The following is a 26,358-nucleotide window of genomic DNA, read 5'->3' as shown; positions in this document are numbered from 1 at the left end:
CTGGATGTGCCATGTTTGTCTTTCTTCCACAGGACAGAAGCGACTTTGTCTGTACAAAGTGCAAGCTGGTCTCCATATTGGAAGAGAAGATTGAAGGTCTGGAGCAACAGATAACAACCCTGCGTTGCATACGGGAAACTGAGGATTTCCTGGACGAAACTCAGGATAGGCTTCTAGGGGCACAAAGCTCTACAGATATAGAGCAGGTTGCACAGAGGAGCCAAGAGACCAGTGAAGAAGCTTGGCAACATGTGACCTCCAGAAGAGGTAAGCGGAATGTCCGGGTTCCAGTAACACAGACACAGGTAACTAACCGCTTTCATGTTCTCTCCACAGGTATCGTTGCGGAGAGTGGACCAGATGATATGTCTGGGGCGAGAAAGCAGAAGGAGACTCCGCTGGTTGGAAGGCATGAGATGCGCTGTCCTGAGGTTGGGGGTTCCACGACCACCACCCCCAAGAGGAGAAGGCGGGTGGTGGTGGTCGGGGACTCTCTCCTCCGGGGGACTGAGTCATCTATCTGCCGCCCTGACCGGGAAAACCGAGAAGTCTGCTGCTTGCCAGGGGCTAAGATTCGTGATGTGACGGAGAGACTGCCGAGACTCATCAAGCCCTCGGATCGCTACCCCTTCCTGCTTCTCCACGTGGGCACCAATGATACTGCCAAGAATGACCTTGAGCGGATCACTGCGGACTATGTGGCTCTAGGAAGAAGAATAAAGGAGTTGGAGGCGCAAGTGGTGTTCTCGTCCATCCTCCCCGTGGAAGGAAAAGGCCTAGGTAGGGAGCGTCGAATCGTGGAAGTCAACGAATGGCTACGCAGATGGTGTCGGAGAGAAGGCTTTGGTTTCTTTGACCATGGGATGGTGTTCCATGAAGGAGGAGTGCTGGGTAGAGACGGGCTCCATCTTACGAAGAGAGGGAAGAGCATCTTTGCCAGCAGGCTGGCTAACCTAGTGAGGAGGGCTTTAAACTAGGTTCACCGGGGGAAGGAGACCAAAGCCCTGAGGTAAGTGGGAAAGCGGGATACCGGGAGGAAGCACAGGCAGGAATGTCTGTGAGGGGAGGGCTCCTGCCTCATACTGGCAATGAGGGGCGATCAACAGGTTATCTCAAGTGCTTATATACAAATGCACAAAGCCTTGGAAACAAGCAGGGAGAACTGGAGGTCCTGGTGATGTCAAGGAACTATGACGTGATCGGAATAACAGAGACTTGGTGGGATAACTCATATGACTGGAGTACTGTCATGGATGGTTATAAACTGTTCAGGAAGGACAGGCAGGGCAGAAAAGGTGGGGGAGTAGCACTGTATGTAAGGGAGCAGTATGACTGCTCAGAGCTCCGGTACGAAACTGCAGAAAAACCTGAGTGTCTCTGGATTAAGTTTAGAAGTGTGTGCAACAAGAGTGATGTAGTGGTGGGAGTCTGCTATAGACCACCGGACCAGGGGGATGAGGTGGATGAGGCTTTCTTCCGGCAGCTCACGGAAGCTACTAGATCGCATGCCCTGATTCTCATGGGTGACTTTAATTTTCCTGATATCTGCTGGGAGAGCAATACAGCGGTGCATAGACAATCCAGGAAGTTTTTGGAAAGCGTAGGGGACAATTTCCTGGCGCAAGTGCTAGAGGAGCCAACTAGGGGGGGTGCTTTTCTTGACCTGCTGCTCACAAACCGGGTAGAATTAGTGGGGGAAGCAAAAGTGGATGGGAATCTGGGAGGCAGTGACCATGAGTTGGTTGAGTTCAGGATCCTGACGCAGGGAACAAAGGTAAGCAGCAGGATACGGACCCTGGACTTCAGGAAAGCAGACTTCGACTCCCTCAGGGAACGGATGGCCAGGATCCCCTGGGGGACTAACTTGAAGGGGAAAGGAGTCCAGGAGAGCTGGCTGTATTTCAAGGAATCCCTGTTGAGGTTACAGGGACAAACCATCCCGATGAGTCGAAAGAATAGTAAATATGGCAGGCGACCAACTTGGCTTAATGGTGAAATCCTAGCGGATCTTAAACATAAAAAAGAAGCTTACAAGAAGTGGAAGGTTGGACATATGACCAGGGAAGAGTATAAAAATATTGCTCGGGCATGTAGGAATGTTATCAGGAGGGCCAAATCGCACCTGGAGCTGCAGCTAGCCAGAGATGTCAAGAGTAACAAGAAGGGTTTCTTCAGGTATGTTGGCAACAAGAAGAAAGCCAAGGAATGTGTGGGCCCCTTACTGAATGAGGGAGGCAACCTAGTGACAGAGGATGTGGAAAAAGCTAATGTACTCAATGCTTTTTTTGCCTCTGTTTTCACTAACAAGGTCAGCTCCCAGACTGCTGCGCTGGGCATCACAAAATGCGGAAGAGATGGCCAGCCCTCTGTGGAGATAGAGGCGGTTAGGGACTATTTAGAAAAGCTGGACGTGCACAAGTCCATGGGGCCGGACGAGTTGCATCCGAGAGTGCTGAAGGAATTGGCGGCTGTGATTGCAGAGCCACTGGCCATTATCTTTGAAAACTCGTGGCGAACCGGGGAAGTCCCGGATGACTGGAAAAAGGCTAATGTAGTGCCAATCTTTAAAAAAGGGAAGAAGGAAGATCCTGGGAACTACAGGCCAGTCAGCCTCACCTCAGTCCCTGGAAAAATCATGGAGCAGGTCCTCAAAGAATCAATCCTGAAGCACTTGCATGAGAGGAAAGTGATCAGGAACAGCCAGCATGGATTCACCAAGGGAAGGTCATGCCTGACTAATCTAATCGCCTTTTATGATGAGATTACTGGTTCTGTGGATGAAGGGAAAGCAGTGGATGTATTGTTTCTTGACTTTAGCAAAGCTTTTGACACGGTCTCCCATAGTATTCTTGTCAGCAAGTTAAGGAAGTATGGGCTGGATGAATGCACTATAAGGTGGGTAGAAAGCTGGCTAAATTGTCGGGCTCAACGGGTAGTGATCAATGGCTCCATGTCTAGTTGGCAGCCGGTATCAAGTGGAGTGCCCCAAGGGTCGGTCCTGGGGCCGGTTTTATTCAATATCTTCATAAATGATCTGGAGGATGGTGTGGATTGCACTCTCAGCAAATTTGCGGATGATACTAAACTGGGAGGAGTGGTAGATACGCTGGAGGGGAGGGATAGGATACAGAAGGACCTAGACCAATTGGAAGATTGGGCCAAAAGGAATCTGATGAGGTTCAATAAGGATAAGTGCAGGGTCCTGCACTTAGGACGGAAGAACCCAATGCACAGCTACAGACTAGGGACCGAATGGCTAGGCAGCAGTTCTGCAGAAAAGGACCTAGGGGTGACAGTGGACGAGAAGCTGAATATGAGTCAGCAGTGTGCCCTTGTTGCCAAGAAGGCCAATGGCATTTTGGGATGTATAAGTAGGGGCATAGCGAGCAGATCGAGGGACGTGATCGTTCCCCTCTATTCGACATTGGTGAGGCCTCATCTGGAGTACTGTGTCCAGTTTTGGGCCCCACACTTCAAGAAGGATGTGGATAAATTGGAGAGAGTCCAGCGAAGGGCAACAAAAATGATTAGGGGAATGGAACACATGAGTTATGAGGAGAGGCTGAGGGAGCTGGGATTGTTTAGCCTGCAGAAGAGAAGAATGAGGGGGGATTTGATAGCTGCTTTCAACTACCTGAAAGGGGGTTCCAAAGAGGATGGCTCTAGACTGTTCTCAATGGTAGCAGATGACAGAACGAGGAGTAATGGTCTCAAGTTGCAGTGGGGGAGGTTTAGATTGGATATTAGGAAAAACTTTTTCACTAAGAGGGTGGTGAAACACTGGAATGCGTTACCTAGGGAGGTGGTAGAATCTCCTTCCTTAGAGGTTTTTAAGGTCAGGCTTGACAAAGCCCTGGCTGGGATGATTTAACTGGGAATTGGTCCTGCTTTGAGCAGGGGGTTGGACTAGATGACCTTCTGGGGTCCCTTCCAACCCTGATATTCTATGATTCTATTCTATGATTCTATGCTGCAACCATCCTCTTGGCCAACAGTGTGGGGATTGAACTGGAGACTTCTAAAGCAAAAAAAGCAGCTACGGCTGGTGCCAGGGCTGTGTGTGTTACAGCTGTACCAGCTCTGCAGAGGCTGCAGACTTATTTAACCTCTGCAGAGCTGGTACAGCTGTAACACACACTTACCAGTAGCTTACACTACCTCTGTGGCTCGAACTGGTTTCCGCCACAGCTTGTATGAAAAACTGCTGCAAAGACTGTTCAAAAACAGTAGTGCATAATCTTGTGCTCCTGACATGGCATAGACAGTGTAGTTGTGCAGGTAGACAAGGGAGGGGGCCCATGGGAGTACAGCATTGCCATAAAGAGAGGTTGAGGATTAAGGAGGGCACAAGCTGCCTGGGAACACCAAGCAAATGTAACCTCCTATAAACAAAAGCACTTAGTGGCATATGCAGGCAGATAGAAGGGATGTGATGGGGATAGGAATGAGGGAGAACAGGAACAACAACGGGAAACCAGGACACTCACCCAAGCACAGAACAAACCAGCCAGCACCTACTTCTGTGTTTGCTTTGGGACTGTATGAGGTAAAGGGAAGTGCTTTATGCTTGGTCTCATATCTTGCTAAAAGTATCACAAAAGTACTCTCAAACATATTTTAATTGTTGTTGCCACTCCTCCAATTCACATCCTAGCTTTTCCAACATTAGAAAGGTGTGGTAGGCCAGTTTCATATTAGAGAAGGAAGAAAGGCACTTTTTAATACAAAATAGTCACAAAAAGTCTGAAAGTTCAGTACAAAGCATTGCCGCTAGGTGTGTTTTGTGATTTTTTTATTTAATAATCAGTACAGTTACAATGACCAGTGCTAAGCCAGAAGGCCTTTAAACACATGAATGTGCACAAGTGTGTGTGTCTGTGTGTGTAATGCTTTAAGGAATGTATAAATGACTTGAATCGCTTTCAAGGACACGACTACCTTTTTGATCAAAGCCATCATTGTACATCTCATTATGACAAAGCAAAGTGCAAGTACCAGATCACAAGACTAACTTTCTCTGTAAGTAATTTGAGGACAGGTGTACATAAATTTTAAAACAAAAAACTGGCAGACATTTAAATTGTGCAGTTTACTTTGAAAACATTAATGTTTGACTTATCTTGAGAAGTCTTAAGAAATAATAACTTTGATCTTAAGAATAACTTGTAATATGAGATCTGCTGCAATCCCCAGGTCAGTTATGATGCCATAAGTATAATGTCAGAAGTAAAACAAATAAACATATCACTAATTTATCTAGAAGGCACCTAATAAGCAAGGCTCATGGAAAATTGCAATAAAGATATGGTCCTGAGGTCCCTTCCAACCCTGATATTCTATGATTCTACAGTAGTTGCATATCATTTTCTGCAAAAATTGATGGGGAACTGCTACATTGGTCCCATCTCATTGATTTTTTTCCAGTAAGATGTTCTGTGCCTTCTTAAAAAGAAAAGGAGGACTTGTGGCACCTTAGAGACTAACAAATTTATTAGAGCATAAGCTTTCGTGAGCTACAGCTCACTTCATCGGATGCATACAGTGGAAAATACAGTGGGGAGATTTTATATACACAGAGAACATGAAACAATGGGTGTTACCATACAGACTATAACAAGAGTGATCAGGAAAGGTGAGCTATTACCAGCAGGAGAGCGGGCTGGGGGGGGAGGGGAGCGAGAGGCGGAACCTTTTGTAGTGATAATCAAGGTGGGCCATTTCCAGCAGTTGAAAAGAACGGGAGTGGGGGGTGGGAGGGAGAGGAATAAACAAGGGGAAATAGTTTTACTTTGTGTAATGACACATCCACTCCCAGTCTTTATTCAAAAACACTAACTCAGGAACTTATCCTTGCAACAAAGCCCGTTGCCAACTGTGTCCACATATCTATTCAGGGGACACCATTATAGGGCCTAATCACATCAGCCACATTATCAGAGGCTCGTTCACCTGCGCATCTATCAATGTGATATATGCCATCATGTGCCAGCAATGCCCCTCTGCCATGTACATTGGCCAAACTGGACAGTCTCTATGTAAAAGAATAAATGGACACAAATCAGATGTCAAGAATTATAACATTCAAAAACCAGTCGGAGAACACTTCAATCTCTTTGGTCACTTGATTACAGACCTAAAAGTGGCAATTCTTCAACAACAAAACTTCAAAAACAGACTCCAATGAGAGACTGCTGAATTGGAATTAATTTGCAAACTGGATACAATTAACTTAGGCTTGAATAAAGACTGGGAGTGGATGTGTCATTACACAAACTATTTCCCCTTGTTTATCCCCCCCCCCACCCACACACACACTTTTCTTGTCAACTGCTGGAAATGGCCCACCTCGATTATCACTACAAAAGGTGTCCTCCCCCCTCCTGCCACCCCCCTCCCCCCCGCTCTCCTGCTGTTAATAGCTCACCTTTCCTGATCACTCTTGTTACAGTCTGTATGGTAACACCCATTGTTTCATGTTCTCTGTGTATATAAAATCTCCCCACTGTATTTTCCACTGTATGCATCCGATGAAGTAAGCTATAGCTCACGAAAGCTTATCCTCTAATAAATTAGTTAGTCTCTAAGGTGTCACAAGTACTCCTTTTCTTTTTGTGGATACAGACTAACACGGCTGCTACTCTGAAACCTGTGCCTTCTTGTGTCCAGCTAGAAATTGGCCTGAACCAAAGCTCCAAATAGAATTACACAATATGCGTCTGAATCCAAATTGGAATGTTTTTGCTGTTCTCTATTTCAGTATTAAACCTAGACAAGATCCGTAATGCTGAGCACCCCTGAATTTTGAAAACCAGATCCAGATCCAGTTTGCTGCTGATTTACGGAACACAGAAGCAGATCCGTATAGGTAAACATTTTATGTGTTATCACCTCAAAAACCACAATGGATTTTTAAATCCTCCCACTGTATCTATAGGCTTGGAAAGATTCAAGTGTTATTTGTTTATGAATTTTGATGGATAATATTGATATTTTGAAATCTATATATGTATATTTGTTTTGACTTACATTTTTCATAAATAACAGTGTGATGGTGTGTTCAGCCCTCACATGCCCTAAAAGGGCTAATGTATGCTAAAAGGGAAGCCAGTTTACCAGACAGGCCCCAGATGAGGGGAATAAGGTGGCTGCAGGGGTGAAAGTAAAATTGAACTCTTACCCATACGGGACTGGCTCTGCCCCCACCCCCCAGAAGGAGTGGGGCCTCAGTTGGAAGGGGCAGGGCTGGGGGGGGAGGGTCAGTGTCCCCAAGCCAGCCCATCCGCGCTGCCTGGCCCACACCGCCAGGACTCCAGCAGCGATTTAAAGGGCCCGGAGCTCTGGGCCCTTTTAAATCACCAGCCCCGGGGCAGCTGCTCCTTTTCCACCCCCCACTCCCCCGTCGGCAGCCGGGAGGGGCAAAAGGGGCAACGATGTTAAAATCATCTGGTACCGCTGGCCACTTTTTTTACCTGTTCTCCATACCCGCCCATATCGCCTTACTTTCACTCCTGGGTGGCTGACAGAATGAGGGAGCCCAGCTGAGGAGGAACAAGCCGGCTTGGGTTTATAAAAACTGGAAGCTAATAGCAGAGGGGGCTGCAGGGAAGTAGGGTGCAGTCACTCTCAGGAAGTAGGGAGGTGTGAGGCTGGCAAACTCAGAGGAGAGCCAGAAGGCATGGAAGCAGCTCAGGGAAAAAGCAGTAAGTCTAGGAGGGAACAGACCTTGGCTGCTGTCTAGAGGGTCCCTGAACTGGAACCTGGAGTAGAGGGTGGGCCTGGTTCCCCTGCCAGCCACAGGAGAAGTGGCATTATTAGGGTTGCCGACCCTCCTGGAATCAGGCTCAATCTCCTAGAGGCCACTGAAGCCAAACTGGGAGATTTTAGGCTGCTTAAAGTCTGGTGGCGCAGTGGGGCTAATGCAGGCTCCCTATCTGTCCGGCAGCTTCTCCTAAGAGAAGGCACAGCCAGGGGGTCTCTGCGTGCTGCCCCCACCCCGAGCAACAACACCGCAGCTCCCATTAGCTGGGAATGGGGAATGGCGGCCAATGGGAGCTGCGGGGACAGTGTTTGCAGGCAGGGGCAGCACGCAGAGTCTCCTGGTTGCCCATGAGCCTAGGAGCCACTGCTGGTCATGCCATCACTTCCAGGAGCCCACCCAAGGTAAGCACTGCCTGGCCAGAGCCTGCACCCCAAACCTCCACCTGCACCCCAATCCCCTGCCCCAGCCCCCTCCTGCACCTAAACTCCCTCCCAGAGTCTGCACCCCGAACCCTCTCCTGCACCCTTGAGCCCCTCCTGCACCCAGACTCCCTCCCAGAGACCACACCCTGAACCCCATTCTGCACCCCAACCCCCCAGCCCTGAGACCCCTTCCGCACCCAAACTCCCTCCTGGAGCCTGCACCCCTAACCCCCTCCCATACCCCAGCCCGCTGCCCCAGCTCAGCCCAGAGCCCCCTCCCACAGTCCAAACCCCTCAGCTCCAGCCCAGAGCCCACACCCCAACCCCCGTCCCAGCCCTGTGGAAGTGAGTGAGGGTGGAGAAGAGCAAGCGACGGAGGGAGGGGCTGAGGCCTTGGAGAAGGGAAAGGGCAAAGGACAGGGCAAGGGTGTTTGGGTTTATACGATTAGACAGTTGGCAACACTAGGAACTATAGAGGCAGTGAATGGGAAGACTGCCTAAGACTGCTGGTAAGGAAAGACTTTGATACATCAAGGGGGAAATATGCTTGGTGACCTGGCTGGAGGGCCAAGTCAAGAAGAGGAAACACCTACACTATAAAGTTAGGTTGATGTAAGGTAGCTTATGTCGACCTAATTATATCAGTGTACATGCTACAGCCTTGCTCCCACTGATGTAACTGCCCTACTACCCCAACACAACTCCACCTCCATGAGAGGCGCTTATGTCGGTGTAGTTAGAGTGACGCAGTGTCTGTGTAGACACATCCGGTTACTTACATGGGCTCTTGGCTGTCATTCGTCTCAATTTCACAGAGCTGTGAAATTGACAGGAAAGCCACTCACAGGTCGTCACCCCAGCAGGGGCTCCAGCTAGAGCTGGGGTTCCAGGCACGGAGCTCCCCACTGGGCAGCCAGGCTCCCAGTATGGAGCTAAGAAGTTGGGGGCAGCTGGGCTCCCAGTGGGGAGCTGAGAAGGGGAGACAGCCTGGCTCTCAACCCACCACACTGCCACTCTTAAATTGTTGGAAGCGGTCCTGGTGAGGACGTGCACCACCGTGAAAGAAGGGCAGTGTGGACATGACCCTCCGCAGTAATTACTGTGGCAGCTGTAAATCAACCTAACATAGGTCGACTTAAGTTTGAAGCATAGACATGCCCTGAGACAGCACAGTGGTAGGGCATGCAGTGAGCACAAAAGGGGGCCCCGGACCTGGGAGGAGCTAATTCCCAGAGTGGCCAGGAGGAGGCACCCCTACCAGTGTGTGGACCCTATGAGAGTTAGTGTCTTTTGTGGGTTTTAATATCTTGCTAGTGCAGAACTGCAATGACTGCAGAAGTTGTAACTGATTCAGAAATAATTTACCTGATGTTTCATAACACATTTCTTAACATTTAATAATCAACCCTAATAAAATAACTTATTCTTTCATACCGCAACAAACACACACACACCTTTTTATTAACCCACAAGACTTACTTTCACTTTTCAGACTTTCACTTACTTTCACTTTTCAGACATTTAGAATATCAGTGATGGAAATTTGTTTTCCAGGTTCTAGGCAGCACACTGCAAGCTTTATAGGGCAGGGACTGTCATTTTACTGTGTTTGTACAGTACCAAGCACAGGAGTCTTGATTGGGACTCCTGGGAGCTGCTGTCATATTAGTAATTATGTAGCAGGAGAGTGAGTTTGTGGGGCGGGGGGGGGGGGCAGAGGGTGAGAAAACCTGGATTTGTGCTGGAAATGGCCCAACTTGATGATCACTTTAGATAAGCTATTACCAGCAGGAGAGTGGGGTGGGAGGAGGTATTGTTTCATGGTCTCTGTGTGTATATAATGTCTGCTGCAGTTTCCACGGTATGCATCCGATGAAGTGAGCTGTAGCTCACGAAAGCTCATGCTCAAATAAATTGGTTAGTCTCTAAGGTGCCACAAGTACTCCTTTTCTTTTTGCGAATACAGACTAACACGGCTGTTACTCTGAAAAATGTAGCCAATATTGATTATCAGCTAAAGCCAATCTCTTTCAGCCCTATATGCCTACAGGTTGAGGCTATGGAGTGGAAATGCTGGCCCTATCACCCAGAGCACCCTGAGTAGCAGCCTGGATCAACAATCAAATAAAGGAGCAACTTATCCCATCTTTCAGGCTGGAGATAAGGCATAGGTTGAAAAGATACAAAGGATGAAAGGGGAAGGAAAACCAGTCTCCTGTAGTCTAAACAATGTGTCAGGAAAGTCCTGCTTCAGGAATGGGTGAGCAAAGGGAGGTCACCTAGACATATTGGGTGTGGGAATGTGAGTATAAAGACAAAGGGTCAAAGCATTCCTGGTTAACAAACTAGGCTTTGAACTAGTGCGGAATCCACATGCTTACTGAGACTCTTGTTTATTTGAAGGACATCTGAAAGGCTATGATAAAAGATGCTAACATCACAGGATCTGCAGCTTTCCACTTACTGTATATTTAAGTGTCCAAAACAGCGACATTCTATCTTAGCTATGTAGCACCTTTCATCCTGAAGGATCCTAAACTATACATTAGATAGAGGCTTTTATATCACAGCCCTGGGCCATGTGGAGGCACACCACTCCTGGAGGAGTACCAGAAGCTGTGCCCTACATGGGCACTGTCTCTCCAGGGCTGCTCCTTGTACACACGTGTGTAGTGGACCAGCTCATATGGCTTGTGTGGGGTGCAAGGGACACAGACATTCCTGCCTCCTAGCTTCCTTCTTTTCGGTGTCCTAGAGTGCAAGAACTACCCAGGTATGCTAACAGAAGTCAGTTCATCCATCATGGCTGGGTCCTGTTTGCATTGGAACAGGTAGCTCTGAAGCTATCTGAAGTGTGATGTTCTGCCACAAAATCCCCTCCCCCATCTTAAACCTGTGATAAATCCCAATCCCAGGGGAGCTTGTGTTGGTCTAGAAAGAGGTGGCTTGTGGGACAGAAAAATCTATTCTTTTGTGTTCCCATTAAACAAAAACCTTTTCTCACATCCATAGCCTGGCATACAGGCAATATCGTTGGCAGATGCATTTAGATTAAGTGCAGTTTGTGAAATGATTTTACTTGTTCCTGGGAAACCTATTGAGTATCGTGATAGCAGAGCACAGTATTAAACTAGTATTCTTTGATGTGCTATAAGAGGAGTGAAGAATCAAAAGGAGTGTGGGTGTCCTCCATGGGAATTTTTTTGAAAATTACTGCCATTTGCTGCAATCTGTTCTATTTCAAAGACAAAAAATGCTCTTTATGGGTATTGTTTTGTGTGCAAGGGATAATGTTATCATTATTTATTGTTTGCGTTACAGTAGCACCGAGAAGCCCCAGATGAGATCAGGTCCCCATTATGCGAGACACTGTAACAAACACATAATAAAAGACAAACTCTACCATAAAGAGATTATCTAAATAGAATAGGCAGACAAAAGGTGAAAAGGGACACAGAGGCACAGGGAAGTGGAGTGACTTACTTAAGGTAACAGGTTTCAGAGTGGTAGCTGTGTTAGTCTGTATCAGCAAAAAAGAACGAGGAGTCCTTGTGGCACCTTAGAGACTAACAAATTTATTTGAGCATAAGCTTTCGTGGAAATTTGTTAGTCTCTAAGGTGCCACAAGTACTCCTCGTTCTTTTTACTTAAGGTAATCACAGATCAGTGGTTGAACTGGTAATAGAATGCAGGTCTCCTGACTCCCTCTGATGTGCCCTATCCATGAGACCACAGTGCCTCCTGTCGTAACTTGGCTGGCAGTAATCTAACTTTTATTTTTCTCAGGTATTTCTAAGTTTTTGGTGTCTAAGGCCTGATTGCAAGCTTGATCCTTCAAAGGAAGGAGACTGTTTTTAACAGATTGGGGATCAAGGCCTTAGTCTTCTCTGCCAAGAAATATTTAGCAGTGTCCAGAGAGGGACAGACTTAATCAGAGGCAGCTAAATCATTCCATCATTCCCTTTAATTTGATAGTGACATTTTAACAGGGAACTATGGAAGTCTCAAAGATCTAACCTATCACCTACCAATATGAAATACTACTAATAAAAACTATGGAATAGATAGTTATACTCAACCTCAAGAGCAGAACTCTTCATCAGCATTCTGTATCTTCATAGGAAATCTTTAGCAGAACTCATCCTTTAGTTTCAGGTTTCATTCATTGTGAATACTTCACACATTGCATCTGCTATCCCAGATTTCACTAGTAGCATTCATGATTTAAATAGAAAATCTGATGCTAAATATCTTAAAGATATTACTGCTTACTGGAGTGCATTTGAAATTACACTATGCTAAAAGCTGTTTACTGTAAGTAACTGTCAAAGTATCTAACATAACGGACAAATCTAGTCCAGGGTGGGAAGACCTCATGACCCTGAGGACCAGTGGAATAGCTAAGCAACATCCTCATTCTAATTCCATAATAGCTTTATGAATTTGCCTTGCTCCCACCTGGAAAGGAGGATTTCTATGCTCCAGATTGACTGGAACAAGAGAGTCATGAATTTGCAGGGCAGTGTCGACACCTGGCTGATTTACAACAGTGGGAAAATAGTGTCTCTCTCTCTCTCTCTCTCAACTCCTCTCACAGCATAGCCCTCTGCCAGGCAGGCCAAGGTTTTATATTTAAAATTTGAAGGTGCAGGACAAAGAAAATACAATAATAACTACATACACAAGATGACCTCTCTCTGCACTCCTTGCACTTTTATATAGCTGCTCAAACTTAGGAGAGCTTAACTTAGAAAAGGCTGGATGTATGTAGTTCAGAAAAGGTTTAGGAGACGCTGGCTGCCCTATTCCTATAAGTTCTCTTGGTAGCTAGTCTGCAGATTGCAGAGCACAAAGTCTGAGCAGTTCCCTGCTCTCCAAGATGTAGGTTGGTTGCCAAGACAGTAGTTTACTTGAACTGGAGGAAAGCTTTCAATATCTCACAGGGGGAAGTAAATGAAAAATTGATGCAGACATAATGCAGAATTAAAATAGCTGGGTTAAATGCTTTGAGAGGAAAATTTGAGCTGCACAGAGCATGCTCTTAATCATTTTGGGAGAAAATGATTGTCTTCTGGTTGCATGCCTGCTATATCATAATGTGGTGAGAAATAGTACCAGAAATGCATTAGTTATTACAATTGATAAAAACATTTAAAAAATCAGCTCTGAATATTTGTTCCAAAACCCTAACTACAGTTTAAAAGACTGGAGGGGGAAAGGATTATTTTCTGCTATGTACAAATGCTCTGAAATTAAATGCTGATACTGCTCTTGTTGCACACCCCTATATGAAAGGAGCAGCACTTGTAAATGTTATAGCCTTGTAAATACAGCACCGGATCTCATGATAATTTTACACGGATTACAGGGACCTAATAATTCAGGAGCAGCTGTAACTTTTACTGCCAAAATAGTAGCTGACATACCGCTTGAGTCTGGTTTAAATTTGTGGTACCTGACCTGGTTTTTTGGCATTTTTTCCCAAAGGTGGGGGAAAAAAAAATCTGGAATTTCTAAAATCAAAACCATGCTTCCAATAATGTTCCCTAAAGAGGAACCATTTTGAAGACAAACCATAACTAATGCTATCATCAGCTCTTCATTATAGCTGATTTGCATATGGGGCCATTAAATAAATGGCTCTACTTCCAGTAGTAGTATGTATTGACTGGGCAGTTTTGCCAGTGTAGATACAGCCTAACAGCAGAGTAGAATGACATATACCAAGTTCATCCTTAAAATTATCTGCATTTTCCCCTATTTGTATGTGTTAATAAAAACAACTTATAGTACAGGTATGACCCATGGCACTTTTAATCCAAGAAATGTGTGAAATGCTTTACAGATGGGGTCACACCACAAAGCTCTGATCCAGAACCATATGGAATTTGATTCAGAGGTCAATGAGAACTGTGGTTCCTCAGCACATCTAAGTAATCAGACACAAGGCATCTCAGGTTGAACATCCAAAAACTGAGGCACACAAGTGGCTACTGTTGAAAATTTGACTGCATGTTACTAAAAGCAGTTTCTGTCTATTTGTATGGTCTCTCAAGAGGTTATAAACTCCACATGGCACTGATGCAGAAGTTTATAAACACCACATGATCCCAAGAGAGAATTTACAGGCCCTGAGGTAGACCGAACAATTGTGGGTGCTGCAAGCATAAAATTACATGGGAGTGCCTGGTCTGGGTGGACCACAGGGGGAGAACTACAAAGAGCAACAATACCATTAATTGTGGTTGCATTTGCTACCATTTAGACATCTAGTCACCTGAGAATGACTGCTAATCTGATACTCAGACAGCTACATGTTAATCTTTGCTGCAAATACTAACTGTGGAGGTAAAATTTGTGCCCACAAATATGGAAACCAGGTTTAAAAAAATCAGACTCCAACTCTGTATTTTTACATGCTAAAATAATTAGAAAGTAATTACTTAGCTTTGAATTTCAAAGCTTTCTAAGGTTTGTGGGTTGTTTTATTTTAAAGTCTGTTCTCCCATCTTGCTTTACCCAGTGCCAGGGGAATCCCCAGTTGAGCATTTAGGCCAACTTTAAAGCTGTCAGAGCAGAGCAGAGCAACTTGTCAAGTGGGCCAAGGGTCTGCCCTAAGGGCTAAACTAACTAAATAAAAAACTAAAACACCAGTGACAAGTTGATAGGAGGAATAAATCCAAAAGTTAACATTTCCTTTTTGCCATGGATTTAGGCCATATCTCTAAAATAACCAAAGGAAGCGTTCAGCAGTTTAGAAAGGAAGATAATGCACAGCAGAGTCATAAGAATCAAGGAAACAATGTCTGAGAGGTTTGGCTCAGACCAGCACTTCAGGGGGCATTTTTTAAAATTTAAAGATTGTTTAATGAATTGGGGGGGGGGGGGGTGGAACTGCTAGGTTGGCAGTCCTGAAGGCTTATGAGTTCTGTACCCACAGAACTACATCTGGAACTAAAGTAACTAGTAAACCAGTCTCAACTTTGGAAAATTTGCATGCAAATTTAATAATGTGGGACTCTCCAACAGTCTGCAATCAGTTTGGATAAGCATCCCTATTTTGAATACTTCTCTGAACTAACAAAATATATTGAGGCCCCCTCCAGGCCTTGCAGTTTTTAGTCCTCACACAATCTCCCTTCTCACAACGTACCCATTCTGTGTGGTATTATCTTCTTTGGGGGGACTGGTAGCTGCTACCCCCGTTCATGATCTTTGGTGGAAGCCAGGCCCATTCCACTTCTAGAGCATATCTGCCTCCTCCCAGGCAGGTTTAAAAAAAAAAAAAAAGAGTTAAAATGTTTTCTTCTGACCCTGCTGAGATCCCGGGCTAAGATACCCCAGTTGGGGATCCAGAAGAAATACCATGCAACTTCATCTTATTTTATTAATATTGTTATATGTATTTATGAATTACCCATCGTTATAGTACCTGGGCATATTTATAAGATATAAAATTTATGGAAAACACAACATATCCCCCAAAATAAGCATCTATTATGTGGTCCCTGCTCATCATATTGAACAAGATAACCTTAGACGAGGGAAACCTATACAGCAGGCTAAGCAACAGAACATTTCATAACCAGCAGTTAATGGAAGAGATACATACAATGAGATGCATCTTGCACTACAATCTAAAGATGGCCAGGCTCAAGGCATGTTTCTGGTAAGAGTGAATTCCATAGATAAAGGGGCTGCTGCCAAGAACACCATGTTTCATCTGTGAGGTAAAGCATTCCTGCGAAACATAGGATGAGGAGGAGGGGAAGGTCCACAGAGATTACCTTTTTATTTCTGGAGTAACTGGGACCAAGACTACTTACCATATATAGATAGTTATGAAGTTACCAACACAGTGAATTTCACCCAGCACAGAACTGGCAACAAGTGCAGAGCCTGGAGCACAATCTCACATGAAGTGATGCCTAACCAACCCATCTTGAAAAAGTGCCATGAAGCACTGCAGTGAAATGTCTACAAGCCATGCACATACCATTTACATGGAAACCCTCTTTCATCTTGTGACTAATATTTCTCAGAGGTTTACATACAGCACAGGAAGTGACAATAGACTCTTCTCCACATCACTCTGCTAATGTGCCTCTCAACTCCATTCTGAAGAAAGCCCCTCTATTGCCTTCAGACCATTCAGTCCTTGGTTTTTCATCAAAAAGGGCTAGATTCAGAGGTGGCAAAATTGCAGGGCCACTTTTAATACTCACTACACCAGGCACACTGGGAATGCCCCAGAACCCAGGAGATAAATGGTTTTGTAACAGGAGTCCCAACAGGACTGCCAGAAAATTACCAAGGGAGGGGGAGAGTAATTTTCACAGACTGATATATCAGAAAATTACCAGCAGGTGGCACTGAAGAACTAGTGAAAAAAATATCTAAAGCATACATACAAAGGACTGTTTTATAGGTTTTTCTAACACTGATGGTAGTTTTCATTCTGTATCCAAGTGTATTGCAGCTATAATGTGTAAGGTTTATTTGGCATGATTTATTATTTGGATTTTATGTGACTCATCACACAGTAAGTGACAAGGATTTTTGAGATGGGTCTGGATCCCTAAATCTCTGACTTTGACTCAGAGTTGCTGAGTTTTCTTTAATTTTCCTCCCAGTTTGAGTGAGTAAATATGTAATCAAGCTGTCACAGGGCAGCTGGCCTCTGTAACTGAAGTAGGTTCAGCTCATCTGTGCCAGAACAGGTGCTCCCAACTGGGTCACTTAGAGGAGCTTTGCTGCACCTGAAGGTATAAAGGGTCAGAGAGCGACCCAGTGAGAGATAACTGGCTGAGGGAGTGAGAGTGCAAGCAAGCAAGCAAGGAGCCCTGGCCCTGGGAGGGAAGGTTATGAGAGTCAGAGATGTAAAGCATGAGCAGAGGAACTCTTTTGGCTGTTTACATTTGGATAATAAAAACCTGCCCCAAAGAGACTGAGGGCATGGCAGTGAATCCTTAACAAGCTGGGGAGAGGCCCTGTCTTGTGAAAGAGAGTGGAGAATTAGAACTCTCCAGGATTGTTCTGGAGTCTCCAGGAAATAAAGATCACTCTTTAATTAAAGGTTATGTCATGTGATGAAACCTCCAGGAATACATCCGGCCAAAATTGGCAACCCTATGGAGAATGTGGGCACTGCGACTGGCTCCAGATACAAAGGAAGAATGAAGAGGATTGTTGGTGCCAAGGCAAAAAAGTTGAAGCCTGAATTTTGATTGACCCCACCTAGTTTGGGCGATTAAAGAAGATGGAGGAGGTGATCTACCTCTTGGTGGTGATGCAGCAGAGTGCTGTGCAGCCACAGCAGACAGCCAGGTGGAAGCCAGGCTCCTGTAGTTGAGGGAGAACCTTCAGAAGCAACAAGAGCTACAACAAAAACTTTTGGGCTGGCTGGTCTCTGGCTTGGAGAAGCTGGGGCCAGAGGATGACCCAGAGGCTTTCTTTACATTCAATGGAGTGGCAAGTGCAGCAGGCTGGGAGGAATAGACATGGGTGGTCCACATAGCACTATTCTTGATAGGCAAGGTACAGGAAACCCATCTAGTAGCGAGCGATTGAAAGGGAGGCTCCTGTCCTGTGGTGAAGGCTGCCATCCTAGACTGGGACTGATTCAGGAGGCATATAGGTATTGGTTTCGGGTTGAACCATTTCCACAGAAGGTAAGACCACGGGTAGTAGCTCAAAGATTGTGGAACTGTATGGCTCAGTGGCTATGCCCCAAGCCAAGTTCAGTAGAGACAATCATGGACCAACTCATTCTGGAACAGTTCTTAAAGGTCCTACGCTTGAGCCCAGAGCTGGGGAAGGCAATTTCAGTCTGCTGCAGTAGGGGAGGCAGTCAAATGGGAAGAAGCCTTCTTTGAGGCTGAGGGAACTGAGTGGCCTGCACTGCGTGGCAGAGTGAGAGTGGCCCAATAGGGGGAGTCGCAGGGAAACTCTCAAAGGGGAGCACCCTGAATAGCCCAAAACAGGGAGTTGCACAGGAGCCATTAGGCCCTGGGCAGTCCCACAATCCATCAGAAGCACTTCTTAGGGGGGAGGGGATGTCTCATGGTGTACTTTAGATGCAGCAAGCCTGGGCATATTAGGCAAGAATGTGTGATAATGGAATGTGATAAGCTGGGTTGTTACTACAGCTCGACTTGTGGCCTGGGTCCACTCTGGGGCTTGGCCAAAGCCCAAGCCCTGCTGCCTATAACTTAGTTTCAGGGATCCCCTTTGGCACAGGGCCCAAGCCAATTGCCCTGCTTGCTACCCCCAACACAAGTCCTGTGTACATTTCTGTGATTTATTGACTTATTGCCCATATCTTGTCCATGACCGTTAATAAAAATACCTGTGCCAAAATCTTATCCTTAATCATGGGACAGTTTTAACTGTAAATTGTGAGATGCAAAGCAGAAGCCAGGGGGTTCAAATTTTTTAAAACCCCATGTTTTTGCTGTCTCCGCCCCATCCTTTTTTTCTGGGTGGGCCAGCACCGTTTTTGAATTGCTATCTGGCAGCATGGACCCAGAAATGCACTGTGCTGTAATGGTGGCAAGAGCAAATACACACAGGCTGCTCAGGCTGTATTACAGTATTCAAACTTGGATGCATTTGGCATTGGGCTCTGCCTACTGCACCACCATCAGGAGAATATTCAATGGTAGCATCAGTGGCTCTTCCAGCAGCAGGAGGACACTGCAAAGCTGTTGCAGCAAGATGAGGATACTGAGCTGTTGGAACTAGAAAACCAGTTCCTGGTTCAGCTACACACTGTGCAGCGCCATTTCTGGGCCGAGCAAACCAGCATAGATTGGTGGAAGAGGATCATGCTGTAGACCTGGGACGCAGTGATGAGAGAACTTCAGGATGGGGAGGGCTACTTTTTTAGAGATCTGTGCAGAACTGGGCCTGTAGCTGTAGAGGCAGCATATCAAAATGTGCCCCATTCTGGAAGTTGGCCACCCCGGAATATTATTGGTCTGTAGCCAACTAGTTCAGTGTGGGGAGATCAACTGTTGGGGCCACGGTCGTGCAGGTCTGCTCTGCCATTAATAAGGTACTGTCTAGCCAGGTTATAAAAGTGGGTAATGCTCAGGAGATTATTGATAGCTTTGTACGTATAAGGTTCCCAAACTGTAGGTGCAGTTGATGGAACCTATGTGCTTATCATTTGCACCACCGACCAGGAAAAACAATTAAATAGAAAGAGGTATTTCTCCATGATGCTCCACAGATTGGTTGATCACCATGCTAGGTTTACACACGCAAATGCTGTGTGGTCTGGAAGGGTCCACGATGCGTGAATCTTTTGAAACTAAGTTCTGCTTATAATAAAGAAAGAAATAATAATAAAGAAAGAAAGAAAGGACTGTTTGCCCCCAGGACCAGTCTGGACATTAATGGTGCGAAAGTTGGGAGACCCCACTTATCCTCAGATACCCTGATTAATGAGGGTATACACAGGCCTTTTGGACAGAAGGAAAGAACATTTTAACTATTGCCTAAGTAGTTGCAGAATGGTGGTTGTGTGTGCATTTGGCCATTTGAAAGGCGGATGGTGCAGCTTATGGAATTGTTTGGGAGCAGCAGAAAAAAATCTCCTGACTATTATAGCTGCATGCTGTGTTCTGCACAATATTTGTGAGACCAAGGGGGAAAGCCTTAACAATGGGTGGGAGGCTGAGCTGCAGAGACTTGCTCGGTGTTTCAGCAAGGCATCCCATAGAGAATGCTAACATCCAAGGGAATATTGTCAGGGATGCCCATTGTTTGTATTTTTGAGTCTTGGGTTTCAACATGTGTAGCTGTACATCCAGCTGCTAATCTGTAGAAGGTTGACAGGAATAGATTACTGACAGTGCAGTATTGTTTATGGGTGGTGGAAGTAGGACACTGCCTATAAACTCTTCTAAAACCATATGAATTATTTTAGCTTTATTTAAAGGATTTTATGTGTCACATGCAGTGATGAGCCATAATGGACCAAAATGGATTCTACTAGCTTTTTATTAAACAATACCGAAGTCAAAACTAAAATTTTACCTGAACCAAAGGATAAATAACAATACTTTGTTTTGGTAAATGTATTTTCAAATAAAAATCTACCAATCAACAAAAAGCAAACCTTTAAATAAAACAGTGCAAACCAAACTGAAAGTGCAACAATGCAAACAAGAATGGAGGGTGGGGGCTTAAAGTTATAGGTGTGTATAGGTCTTCCCCCTGCCTCTTCTATGTGGGGGTTGAGTGCTGTGGCTCAAAATTTTCAGCTACATTTGTGGGGTTCAAAAGAGCTGGGTTCCCAGGAGCCAGAGTTCTTAGCAGATTTTGGACTTGAGAGGAAAATGACCTCTGGCACAAGTGCTGCATGGGTACAGCGGGGAGGAGTTTCTGTTGGTCCCTAAAGGATATGGCTGGCTCCTGGCTTACAGGGCTTCAGGGACTGCTAGCCTAGCAGAAGCATGTTTTGTGGTAGAGCATGCTGGCTCAGAGTAGTGTCCATGAGTTGCCTGTACATCTCCCCTGTCTTTTTCCATGCTCTCCATGGCCATAGCAATGCTTTCCTTGGCCACTGCCACCACAGGCACCCACTTTCTGATTTCCCTGGGGGTGCCCCACCCCCACTCCACTCCTTCTAACCTCATTCTGTCCTCTCCCCTGCACGCATCCTGCCCTCCCTCCGGCTCTTCCTGGCCCCACTCCTCCTCTCCACCCCCGCCAGTGTCTCCTGCCCGCTGCTGATCAGTGGCAGGCAGGAGGTGCTGGAGGGTAGAGGGGAGGAGCTGATTGGTGAGGCCCGCCAGTGGGTGCTGAGCACCCACTTTTTTTTTTCCATGGGTGCTCAAGCCCCAGAGCACCCATGAAGTCAGCACCTATGACTGCCACAATCTTAGGGGAGAGCTATATGTCTTTCTCCCTCTGGGTCATCATGTACTGCTTCTACCTCTCAGCCACTGCAGTCTTCCTCTGGGACTCTCTGCCATGAGTTCTGCAAACATCTCATTCCAAGTCTTTTTGCCCCCTCAGGTTGGCCATCTTTTCAGCAGTAGATAGAGGCCCTGTCTTTGGTGGTCTGGTCATTGCGGATGTTGTGGGAAGGTGGGGGGAGGTGTTAAAGTTGCTTATTCATATTCCAAACAGGTCATGATAGCATTTTTTGATATCCATATATGACTTTTACCTCTCTGTTTTTTCCCAATCCTAGGGGAACCTCAGAGATGGTGAGGGGCCTGCATCTGAGGAGGCACTAGGTATACTGGGATTTCTATTTGCTCTCCATGCTCTTTGCCGTTGTGCTTTAGTATGTGTAGCTTTTTAGTAGCTTTTGTTTGAGGTACTTCTGTTATCTGAGGGTATATGTGTGTGAGGAAGGGGTAGGGGTGGCATTGGAGGGCTGAGCAACATAGGAATCCCCTTTAGGGTGGCCTGACTCTTGAAGTTACACTGAGGTGGGTGACTAGGAGACAGAGAGAGAATGGTCTTGTTCGCAAAGGCAAAGGGCAGAGCAGTGAGAGATGCTGTGAAATTATTCACCAGGATGGTCCCCCCAGAGTGCTGTAAGAGTGGAAGAGGCCCATGACCTATACAGAAGGGATTAGTGTGAAGCTACTACCTATAATGTGCAAACCAAAATCAAGCAATTCCTTGGTCTTAAGTCCTGCAATCTCTCTCCTGCAGGCATGGAGAAAGTGCAGAAAAAAACAGGTTCCTGTAATGTTTGTCAGTTTAATGAGTGTCACAGGGTATTTAAACCTCCGCAAGGAACAGTCCTGTTTGTACCTTTACTGACCTTGCAATGTCCATATATACCTCATCTACACTATGAACACTAAATAAACTTCTTTTCCTGTAACCACTATCTCAATCCTCTGTTGCATTTTGCACAAATGCATTTTTTCATTATTCAGATATACCATGGGGGCTGGGGTAGGGGAGACATAGAGAAACTGTCTGTGCCATCCTGCCAGCTGCCATTTTAGGCTGATGAATGGTGTGTGTGTGTCGGGGGAGGAGGGGTAGGATTGTTTGCTGGGCTGTACAGATGAGGGAATGGGAAAGGAAAATAAGAAGATGGGCAAGTGCCCTCCATGCTGCAGTCCTGAAAACTGCGTGTAGTCGTGTCTTTAGCATGAGACAGAGGCCAATTGCCCAGGTAGAGCAGCCACCATTATGGAAACATTGACAGAGGGGCCAACAGTCAGCGTGGGTTGACAGAGGGAGGCAAGGACTGGATTCTCAGGAGGGCTCCTACTTCACATCCATCTGAAATGGCTGTGGCCATGGGGCACTCAGAATAGAAGGTAGAAAGGTAATATAACACAATAGTAAATAGTACGGCTAGGTCATGGGCAGCAGGTGAAGTTTCCATTGGGGGAGCCTAGCTCCCTGTCCCGCCTCTTCTGCCCGTGGCCCCTCCCACTATGCAACAACGCATAACTGCGGCTGGTTTTCCAGTGGGCTGGTGTCAGAGTCCTGGGTCCCAAAAAGATTCTGGCTCTTGGGAACGGCTCCTGCTCATCCTCTGGTGGGCCTTGCTAGTTGCTACTGCGGGGAGGGCAGGGAAGAAAGCAGCCAGCAGGCTCCACATGGTGTCTTGGATGGGGTATGCTATGGGTTATGCTATTATTGTAAGCAAGAGAGAGAAAATATGCTATTCCTGAACTGAAGGCCCAGCTGGGGAGAAGGTCTGCCTTGTGACACAAAAATTAAAAAAAAAATCCCAAAGTGATCCCTTTAATCCCATAGGAGTTATGTGTGCCAATTGACCAAGTTTTCCCATTTGATTTAAAGGGACTTTTGTTTCATAATTGTAGAAGTGGTGAAAATATAATAAGAATCTAGGGAAACTAGTCTTTGGGTGTGGGCTTGGAGAAAGCCTCGAACTGGGTTTAAAGTGGAATATCAGATCTCAAAATTGCCCCCCAGTGATGAAGAAGTTTGCCTTTGGATCTGAACTTTGCAACCTTTTTCTATGATGTCCTGGGTTGTCAGTAATAAGTTCAAAATCAAGGATCTGTGGGTAAATTCAGTTTCGGACCTTAACTTCATGAGTTGGTCCTATCTCTAATGTCAACAATGCTCTGTGTGCCCAGTCAAATTTTCCTAATAAATAGAGATCTTACCAGAGGGTGTGCCTCTCTTTTTCAGAGATCACAGCTGTCAGTCAGCCCTTTGATCCAAGATGTTCAAAGGATATGGGAAATTTTCTTATTTGACTTGAGGGCTTTGATTCCTATGGGGAGCAGTGTGAAAATAGGATAAGAAGAGTATGGAAATATAGCATTAATGTAATCAGATTCTGGTATTGTATGATCAAACGTTGCCAAATTGACTAGGTCATCTATTGAATTCATATAATGTGTGGTAAATTAACCATAATATTATATCATTTTACTGTAAAGTTTAATCAGAAGAACTTCTGTATTCTTCTGTTGGCAAAACTCAGTTCAGGAATAGTATATTTTCCGTGGGATATCGATCTCTCTCTGATTACAAATAGCAGATTATTATATGTATTCACTGACCACACATCACAGTTCATTTGATAAAACCTAATTAAAATTCTGGTTTTATGAGGTGTGCTAAGTGTCCTCAATTCCGACAGAAGGCAATGAGAGCGTAGGCTGAGCATTCAGCATCCCACAGGATTGGGGGGTAACTGCTGTTAAATTGTATTACAGCTAGCAACTACATGGGAGCTGATGTCAAGGGGAGTTCTGAATCCATAGAGGGAGCAGAATATCAGCGTTGAACTCCACTCCATGAATCTGAGAAGAGAATTTTGCTCTGTTATGACTCTAGAGTCTTAGAAACACCATGGGCCTGAACTACAAACTTGAGAAACCTTCCAATTTTATTCTCTCAAGAGTAAAGTTGGCACCTATTTAAAAGGAAAGAAAAGAGAGCTTGATGAAAGCAGCAAATAAAAACATGGCAGCCCTAGTAAATATAGTTTAATGTTAAATGCAATTTCCTTTATTAAGGTGGTGAGATGTGCACTGAGAGTCCTGTGTTTTCTCTCCTACTGTAATAAGATCACTAACATCTGAAGAAAATTAAAGGCTACAGGGATTGCAGCTTCCCATAGAATTTCAGGAGTTTAATGTTGTGATAGCTTCCCCTATTGTAGAAGAAACAGAGTTCTGCACACAGATCTTGGCAGAAGTAAGCCTTTGGAGAGTAGGGCCAAGATCCACAAAGGGACGTAAGTGTCTAAATCAAGGGTGGGCAAACTACGGCCCGTGATCTGGATCCAGCCCCTCAGGGCTTTGGATCTGGACCGCAGGATTGCCACCCCTGTGGTGCCACAGGTCCCGCGCAGCTCCCAGAAGTAGCTGGCACCACGTCCCTGAGGCCCCTGGGGGGGTGGGGCAGATTGTGAAGCCCTCTGCACTCCCTCTCCCAGGGGCCGCAGGGACGTGGTGCCGGCTGCTTCCAGGAGCGGCAGGGCCAGGGCAGGCAGGCAGGCAGGGAGCTTGCCCTGGCCCTGGTGCACGCTGCTGCCGCCCTGGACCCTCTCCAGGGAAGCGGTGACGGGCCAAAGCCTGAACCCCTCCTGCACCCCACACCCCTCCTGCACCCCCTGCCCTGAGCCACCTCCCGCATTCTGAGCTCCCTCCCATACTCCACACGCCTCCTCTGCCCCAACCCCTTGCCCTGAGCCCCTTCCTGCACACTGCATCCCCTCCCACACCCCAACCCCTCGCCCCAGCCCTGCATGCAATTTCCCCACCCAGATGTGGCCCTTGGGCCAAAAAGTTTGCCCACCCCTGTTCTAAATCCCAGATTTAGGCACTACTGTGATCCACAAAACCCCTACTCAGCTATTGCCTTATCATGTAGGTGCCTAAACTCACTTGGTTCCTAAATTTCAGCCATAAAAGTGCCCTAGGCACCTAAATTTTTGCCTTGGGCCATGTGCACTGCTGCCTCAGGCAGATGCCCAAATGCCTATTGTGATGGGTTGGGTCACAGAAACTCCCTTGGGAGTGTCACTTGATGTGCTGAGACTACCTCTGAGCCCGTTTTCTCTGGCAGTTTGGACCTCCAGAACCCTGTCTTGTCAAGCCAGACACGCCAGTCTGCTCCAAGACAGACCCAGAGTCTGACCCTGGTGAGTGTTCTAACCACTGGATTACAACATTCTGATGTGCCTCTCTCTTGTCGAAACTGTTCCACTTCCAATTACATAATTAAACATTAATTGGACTAGAGAGAATGGCTTTTGTGGCTCTCATTTGCAGGCACCTGTCTCTCCCCATGTATTATATAGGGGGAGCCGAGGTGTCTAACTCAGGGTATTTGGATTCCAGGTGCCTAAGTTAGGTGTTGCAATACTCAGTATCACAATGCCAAGGTCCCTTTGTGGACCTAGGTGAAGTGCAAATATGAAAACAGGCCTGACATTTTATCTACTAACTGCATGATATTTTCCCTTTATTTCCTTTCAACACACTGAATAGAACCAGTTTTTCTTCTCTGAAGTTCATTGCATCTAATTACAATAGTATCTAAGGGAAACCTTCTATGTTTGAGACCATTTACCGAATTGTGAAACCGTGATTACACAATGTTCTTCTGCTTCAGTCAGATCTAGGTACGGATACCATAGCAGTGAAAGTTTATGGGAAAACACTGATGGTTGTTTTGATTCAGATCAGATAAGCACACTGATAGTTCTAGTCAAGATATTTTCACTCAGAGAGCCAATATGACCAGAGTAGAACACAATGGACTATTTCAGTTCCACCGCGTTTGCTCATTAATATTATTGGAATTCAACACATGAGTAATTATAACCTAATTAAAAGTAGCTCAGGCACAGGGGGTAATATTTTTTTTAAAAAAACAAATAAACCATGGAGGTCAAATTCAACAATCTGTACCTGGTTTTTCCTCAGCCCTTACTTGGCCCAATTCCCAATGAAGTCAGCATTTTCATGAGTGAGGAATAAGTACAAATGAAGTAAGGGCCTCAGGATTCAACCACAGGCAATATCAAAACAAAACATATACAGATTAATAATGAACACACTGCTGTAATGGGATTATTAATTTAAAAAATATTTCAGGAAATGAGCAGAAAAGTGGGGGAGAAAAAACCCTTACTCTTCTGTTGTTGCTCTCTTTAAAGAAATAAAAGCCAATCCAATCCATTGAACAACTTCTGTTAAAATT

At 45.7% G+C, this 26,358-nt stretch overlaps 1 long non-coding RNA gene across 1 annotated transcript; it reads left to right on the top strand.

Moving 5' to 3' along the window:
- Nucleotides 1-102: 102 nt before the first annotated feature.
- Nucleotides 103-23,994, top strand: LOC311519200. Its single transcript, XR_014711223.1, has 3 exons — nucleotides 103-267; nucleotides 6,758-6,865; nucleotides 23,862-23,994. It is a non-coding gene; the product is annotated as an uncharacterized lncRNA (long non-coding RNA).
- The last annotated feature ends 2,364 nt before the right edge of the window (nucleotides 23,995-26,358 follow it).

Source organism: Lepidochelys olivacea (assembly GCF_965140295.1).
Source record: "Lepidochelys olivacea isolate rLepOli2 genome assembly, chromosome: 4".
NCBI lineage: Eukaryota > Metazoa > Chordata > Testudines > Cheloniidae > Lepidochelys > Lepidochelys olivacea.
Note: the sequence above shows the minus strand (reverse complement) of the source record. Positions and strands in the feature narration are given on the sequence as shown.